General features: G+C 36.1%; 1 pseudogene; it reads left to right on the top strand.

Moving 5' to 3' along the window:
* Positions 1-6,378: 6,378 nt before the first annotated feature.
* LOC132672678 (tubulin alpha-1C chain pseudogene) lies at positions 6,379-7,700 on the top strand (annotated as a pseudogene).
* The last annotated feature ends 520 nt before the right edge of the window (positions 7,701-8,220 follow it).

Raw genomic sequence — 8,220 nt, 5'->3', positions numbered from 1 at the left:
ATTCTTTTAAGTAAAATTTACAGTAAAATTTTAGCTATTGAACATTATTTTTAGCATAGAGTTTGCTATTTATAAATATGTACCTATTATAATTATGCTATAGTAACTATGGTATATTTGCTACAAAATGATGCCATAAACACTTATGCTTAAAAACTAGTGACTACATTTGTGCCCTCTTTGATATTTCTATAAATTATATTTTTAAAGACAACAATATTTCTAAGTCTATTACTGACAGATATTAAGCTCCTTTTTTCAGAAAAATAAACATAATGCCACAAAAAATTAGGGAATACTTCTTCAAAGACATACCACATAAAGGATACACATGTATTTAAATACGTTATTACTGTTATTTTTAAAATTTATTTCCTTCTTCATTCAGATTTTTATTAAAAACTGAAGGAATTTGTACCATTTTGTTTTGTTTGTTTTTTTGGTCAGGTGACATTGTCATAGCATTCCTACTGTTTTTGCAATTTCTAATTTACCTAATAATGCTTTTGGCGTTCTTATTCTCCCCTTACTGCTCACTGCTTTTTGTCTATACTTCTTCTAAATAGTTAAATTGACTTTATTCTTGAGATATTGCGTCTTTTTTTCCTTCTCTCTCTTTTTTTTGGATATAGCATTTATGTTTATGGATCACCATATAGTACAAAATAACAGCGTACAAGTTGTTATACACAGCTTTCTCCATTCCATTATTTAGTAAGTTATTTTTTCTTACAGTTTTTATTTTTTCATTGGTTAAATAGACCTTTTGATATTTTTTTAACTTCCAAGTGATTTTAATGTTATTAGTGAAAGAGTGGTAGGGTTTGTTCAATTGTTTTCATTAAAATCTAGTACTATTGCATTGTGATGTGAGAATTTCTGATTTCTGAAAAATGCTAAGCTTTTTGGACTAGTAATAAAATATTTTTCTTAAGCACTCATTGAACACATTTTAAATTTTCTCTGTATTTAATAAAGCTCAATGAGTTTGTCTTATTCATTTGTAATGCTTCATTGCTTAAAGGACTGCCTGGGACATAGGAGGCAACTGATAAATAATTGTTGCTTGAATGACGAGTGTATTGAATAATGCTGGGTTTTGGGGGGGGGTTTGTTTTTTGTTTTTTGTTTTTTTGAGATTGAGAGAGCACTAGTGGTAGAGGGAGAGAGAGAGAATCTTAAGCAGTTTCCATGCTCAGCTTGGAACCCAACACAGGACTTGATCCATGATCATTAGACACTTAACCAACTGAGTCACCCAGGGGCCCCAATAATACTGTTATTGAAATTTAGAACATACATGACTGTATTTCATGGGAGACCTGAGTGGTTCAGTCAGTTAAGCATCTGATGCTTGATTTCAGCTCAGGTCATGATCTCATAGTTTGTGAGTTCTAGCCCTTGTTGGACTCTGTGCTGACAGTGTGGAGCTTGCTTGGGATTCTCTTTCTCTCCCTCTCTTTCTGCCCCTTACCTGCTCATTCTCATTCTCTCTCACTCCCTATCTCTCAAAATAAATAAATAAACATTGAAAAACACAGCAATTTGTCTATATTTTAAAATATATATATATACATGACTGAATTTCAAAAATGTGTAACCTGGAATAACGGATAAAAAGAAAAAGGGAAAATGGAATCCTGCAGGCAGGATATGAAAACGAAAGGTTTACTCTTTTTAATAAGAACAAACACAAATAATGAATAATGCTTTTATTTTCTCTACTCTCTCTGTTGATATGAAGTTCACTTACAGGGAATATTAAAACTGTGGTAGACTCAAATATAAATTGACACCTTGATTGTCTATTTGAGGGAGTTTTTTCACTTAGAAGGCTTATATGGAGTCATTGCAGTGTGGTTAATGCATTTCCATGACATCTCACTTGTTTTCAAGTACTTGACAGTTATCTATTAGTAAATCCAAAATAGTAACATAAATCTCTTTACCGGTTTTGTTGACAGCATTGTTCACTATGATTACCAATTTTCAAAACTATTTGTATTTAAATACAACTTCCCTTCTATAAGTACTCTTCATCTCTTTGATTGTTTATGAGGCCAATTCAACTTTAATAACTTTTTTGAGATGACAGAAAATATCAGTGGTGACAGAATTAATAACTGAGGTCTTTGTGTATAGACAAAAGGTTTTACTAGTGGTAATATGATTTTCTAATTTTGTGTTGAGATTTGTGACATTAAATTATTTGCCATAGCAACTGTCTGTGTTGTCATAAAACATAGGAAAATGACTTCAATTCAGGTTCAGTAACACAAAACCAAAAGAAAACAAAATGAGAAACACATTGCTAAGTTAAAGATTCTTTTCATAATTTCATTTTTTATATCACTAAGTTAATATCAAGTATTTCTTTGAATATAAAGTATGAATATATACACTATATATGCATATATGTATAATATAGATAATTATAAAATATTTATTATATACCTAAAAACATGCTTTTCAGTGACAACATTATATATTAAAATAATCAGTAAATATGTAATTTGTGAATCACAGTAGTCAAAGTTTGTTTACTTTATGAAAGAAACATGTATTTGCCAACAAAATACTTTAAAATGAAAAAGTAGATTGGGCGCCTGGGTGGCTCAGTCAGTTAAGCATCCGACCTTGGCTCAGGTCATGACCTCATGGTTCCCAAGTTTAAGCCCTGCATCAGGCTCTGTGCCAACAGCTCAGAGCCTGGAGCCTGTATCTGATTCTGTGTCTCCCTCTCACTGCCCCTCCCATGCTCACACTCTGTCTCTATCAAAAATGGATAAATATTTAAAAAATCTTTTAAAATGAAAAATGTAGGCAAGCACATGATTCTATTTGCTTCCTATGAAATCGTGATTCCCCAGTGGATATAATCCACCACTAATAATGGTTACAGAAAACAAGAGGGAGAAGACTCTAGCAGCCTAGTGGTCCCAGGGAAGGGTCTGTCATTTTATAAAGAGGTGATTGTATTCAGAGTGGAACTTAATTGGAAACACAACCAACACTGAGGCCTGTAGTACAACTTGTGTAGGTGCCTTCCTAGAACAAGCACAAGGGCATTCAAGGAAAATGAATTCAATTGCTTTATAAAAAAAATCCAGAGGAAATGAACATCAGCTCCGACATGTAAAATGCTAGAAGTCATCATTACCATACTTAGAGTAGGAAAAAAGTTATACAAACTGAAAATCAATGACTTTTCTTGAGCCCATCAGAGAATAGAGGTCAAAAAACAACCATCCACCTTGAAATCTAGAGAAATAAGCAAATACACAGAACCAGAATTGAGATCCCTTTCCCTGGAAAGAAGCTGCTGGAGCCATAAACTGGTAAGAATACTTACTGGTAATACTGACACATTGATACAGACTGTGTGTGGACTACAGTGAAATGAGAATCTCTTTGAGGTCATACTTCTTTGGAGGGTCTCCTTCTGTGGGGTTTATCTCTAAGACCCTCACAAGGAACTTAATGTAAAGAGCCAAAACAAAAATCACCTCATGTCTCTGGGAAGGGAGGGGAAAATGAAACATTTTGCAATATGTCCAGAGCATTCTTCATAAGAAATGCCAGCTTTCCAAGAAAAAAGATTTTTTTCTAGAGACTTATCACATCTGTGGGAAAGGGCATTTCTTTGACTCCAGCCCTCTCTAACCTTCCTGTCTCTCCTGAGGTAGGAAATAAAATCAACAAAACTCTTTTGAAGGTAATAACCCAGGGACACAGACCATCTGCATTTTATGACTAAAATGTAATCATAACATAATAGAATGCTTCTCTATTCCACGTTTTACTATGACATTAACAACAGCATGGTATAATAACAGTGGATGATAACTAAAATTGCTGCAGGGCTCAGCCTCTATTTAAGAAGGAGTTTTTAGGAAAGCCAGAAGACAACAGGAGAGACAAAAACAAGGACACAAGAAGAAACTAAAGCCCCTGGCACATACAGCTGCAGTAAACCTTAAGTAGAGCCCAACTGCCAACTGAATTACCTAATATTTTAGATTCACCTTTCAATAAAACAAGTGTCATGCTAAAAAGCAAGAAGAAAATGAAGATGATGATCCAAAGTGAGCATCAAAACTGGACTTACATGCAGTATAGATTTTGGAATTATTACAGAGGACATTAAAATAACTATGATTATGTGTGCAATTGAAGAAATAAAACAGATTAACATATGGGGGGGGTGAAGATGGAGAGAAACCATAAGAGACTCTTAAAGATAGAAAACAAACTGAGACCTGATGGAGGGGAGATGGGTGAGGGATGGGCTAGATGGGTGATGGGTATTAGTAGGGCACTTGTAATGAGCACTGGGTGTTATATGTAAATGATGAATCACTGAATTCTCCTGAAACCAATATTGCACAGTATGTTAACTAACTACAGTTTAAATAAAAATTTGAAAAGAGCACCTGGGTGGCAGAATCAGTTAATCCTCTGACATTAGCTCTGGTCATAATCTCATGGTCCATGGGTTTGAGCCCCTTGTTGGGCTCTGCACTGATGGCACAGAGCCTGCTTTGAATTCTCTGTCTCCCTCTCTCTCTGCCCCTCCCCTGATCCCACTCTCTCTCTCACTCTCAAAAATAAATAAATGAACATTTAAAAATTTTGAAAAGAAAAAAAATAACTATGATTAATATATTAAGGTCTCCAATGGAAAAAAGCAGGCAACATACAAGAAAATATGAGTAATGTAAGCAGAAGGATGGACACTCTAAGAAAAATAAAAAGAAAATACTAGGAATTTGGGGCACCTGAGTGGCTCAGCCAGTTGAGCATCTGACTTCAGCTTAGGTCATGATCTCACAGTTCGTGAATTCGAGCCCCATGTTGGGCTCTCTGCTGACAGCTGAGAGCCTGCAGCCTGCTTTGGATTCTATGTCTCCCTCCCTCTCCCTATGTCCCTTCCCAACTCAGGCTGTCTCTCTGTCTCTCAAAAAAAATGAATAAACATTAAAAATATTTTTTAAAAAAAGAAAATACTAGGAATCAAACACTGTAACAGAAATGATAAATACCTTTGATGGATTCATCAGTAGACTGGATAACGTTAAGGAAAGAGTAAGTGAGCTTGAAGATATGTCAACAATAACTCCCCCAAAAAAGTGCAAAGGAAAGAAAGATGAATAATAACAGTAAAAAAAGCAGAGCAGAATATCTAAAAATAGTGGGACATTTCAAAAGAGTAATTTATATATAATTGGGAATACCAAAATGAGAAGAAAGATAACAAAGCAGAAGAAAAAATTGGAGTGATAATGACTGAAAATTTATAAAAATTTTGAAAACTGACAAAATTAATGACAGACACCAAACTAGCAATCCACAAAGCTCAGAGAACCAACCAGGATAAATAGTAAAATGTCTACAATCAGGTGTATCACAGTTAAGGTACAAAAACCAAAGACAGAAAAAAATGTTGAAAGAAGCCAGAATAGGAGTAAAAACACCCTACCTAGAAAGGAAAAAGCATAAGAATTAAAGCAGACTTGTCAGAAATCATACAAGCCAGAAAACAGTGAAATGAAATTTTAATGTGTTGAAAGAAAACAAACATTCAATTCCACATGATTGAAATGCATTCAAATCCAAATAAAGAGAAATGCATTCTGAAGCCAAAAGAAAAAAAATAGAGAAAATTCTTGGACAACTTATCTAATCAACAAGAAATGGAAAAAGAAGCTCTTCAAAGAGAAAGAAAATAATGCAGACCTTTACTGAAAGAATTGGGAAAATAATTTCTTCATGGAGAAAACTCCAAAGGTATAAAACTTTATCTTTCATTAAAAAAGGAAAGCCTGGGGAAAAAAAAATAAATGAATGTGAAATAAAATCTTTTAGTTTTCTTACTCTTACTTGACTTGTTTGTTTGTCAAGTAATCTAACAAACTCTACCGAAATTATAGCATATGGATAAATGCTGGAATATGGAATGACAGCAATTCTATAAGGGACAGAAAGGAGGAATTGGGAATATTTTGTTATAAGGCTCCTGCAGTATTGATGAGATTACATAATGTATTTGAATTTGACCCAGCCTCATTGTAAATGTGCATTTCAAACTCTAAGGAAACCAAAAATATTTCATGAAACAAGCATGTTAATATGCAAATTCAGGAAAGAAAGTGGAATTATATAAAATATTGAACTAAAACCAGAGAAGACAGAAAAAGAGGTGGAGAAGGGACAAAAGAAAAGAAGAATAGGACAAAGAAAAGAAAATTACAAACATGGAAGATGCTATCCAACTATATCAATAATTACTTCTACTACTTTTCCTCCAGACTCAGTGGGAGATCCTTGTTGCCATCCCCTCACCTCCTCCAGTCCCGAGGAGTCCTACAAGTCTCAGTCATGCATGAGTGTATCTCTATCCACGTTGGCCAGGCTGTCCAGATCAGCAACGCCTGCTGAGAGCTCTGTTGCCTGGAACATGACATCCAGCCTGATGGCCAGATGCCAAGTGACAAGACCATTGGGGAAGGAGATGACTCTTTCAACACCTTCAGTGAGATGAGTGTTGGCAAGCATATTCCCAGGGCAGTGTTTGTAAACATGTAACCCACAGTCATTGATGAAGTTCGCACTGGCTCCTACCACCAGCTCTTCTACCCTGAGAAGCTCATCAAAGATAGGAAGATGCTGCCAGTAAATATGCCCAAAGATACTATACCATTGGCAAGGAGATCATTGACCCTGTCTCGGACTAACTTTTTGTAAGCCGGCTGACCAGAAGCCCAGTTTTAAGGGCTTCTTGGTTTTCCACAAGACACAGCTTTGGAGGGTAACTGGTTCTGTGTTCACCTTCCTACTGATAGAACATCTCTTTTGTCAATTCTGGCAAGACGTCCAAGCTGGAGTTCTCCATTTACTGAGCCCCCCAGGTTTCCATAGCTGTAATTGAGCCCTATCACTCTATCCTCACTACCCATACCAGCTGGAGCACTCTGATTGTGGTAGACCAGGAGGCCATCTATTACATTTGTGGTAGAAACCTCTATATAGAACACCAACCTACACTAAACTTAACTGCCATATTAGCCAGAGTGTGTCCTCCATCATTGCTTCTTTCAGATTTGATAGAGCCCTAAATGCTGATCTGACAGAATTCCAGACCAATCTGGTGCCCTCTTGCCACATATGCTCCTGTTATCTCTGCTGAGAAAACCTACCATAAACAGTTTACTGTAGCAGAGATCACCAATGGATTCTTTGAGCCAGCTGTCCAGATGGTGAAATGTGACCCTCAACATGATAAATACATGGCTTATTGCTTGTTGTACCATGGTGGTGTGGTTCTCAAAGATGTCAGTGCTGCCATTGTCACCATCAAGACCAAGCATACCATCCAGTTGGTGGACTGGTGCCTCACTGGCTTCAAAGTTGGCATTAACTGCCGGTCTCCCACTAGGGTACCTGGTGGAGACCTGGCCAAAGTACAGCGAGATGTGTGTATGCTGAGCAACACCACAACCATTGCTGAGGCCTGGGCTCACCTGTACCACAGGTTTGACCTGATGTGTGCCAAGCATGCCTTTGTTCATTGGTATGTGGGTGAGGGCATGAGGGAAGGAGAATTTTCTGAAGCCTGTGAGGACATGACTGCCCTTGATAAGGATTATGAGGAGGTCAGAATGGATAGTGCTGAGGAAGAGGAATAGGGCAAAGAGTATTAATTAGCCTGTCTGCTATAATTTTACACTCCGTTGTCTTGGGACTGTCTTTTTTCTGTTTGAGAAGCTATCAATTGTGGCCCTCATTTGTTAATAAAAATGATGTTTCTGAAATAACAATAATAATAACAATCACTTCAAATGTTAATGGTCTAAATTCAACAATTAAAAGACTGTCAGAGAAAACTAAACACAAACACACATGACACAGTATATGTTGTATACAAGAAACCTACTTTAATATAAAGCCAAAGATAGGTTAAAAGTAAATGAGTGGAGAAAAATATACCATGTTAACACTAATTTAAAGAAAGATGGAGTTGCTACAGTAATTTCAGACACCTGAATATTTATAGCAGCCTATTCATTACAAACCAAAACTTGGAAGCAGCCAAGTCCTTCAATAGTGAGAAGTGAACAAACTGTAGGATGTCCACACAATGGAATGTTATTTAGTGCTACAACAAAAATGAGCTGTCAAGCCATGAAAAGGCATAAAGGAACCTTAAATGCATATTACTAA

This window comes from Panthera onca, chromosome C1 (genome assembly GCF_046562875.1).
Source record: "Panthera onca isolate mPanOnc1 chromosome C1, mPanOnc1 haplotype 2, whole genome shotgun sequence".
In the NCBI taxonomy this organism is placed as follows: Eukaryota; Metazoa; Chordata; class Mammalia; order Carnivora; family Felidae; genus Panthera; species Panthera onca.
Note: the sequence above shows the minus strand (reverse complement) of the source record. Positions and strands in the feature narration are given on the sequence as shown.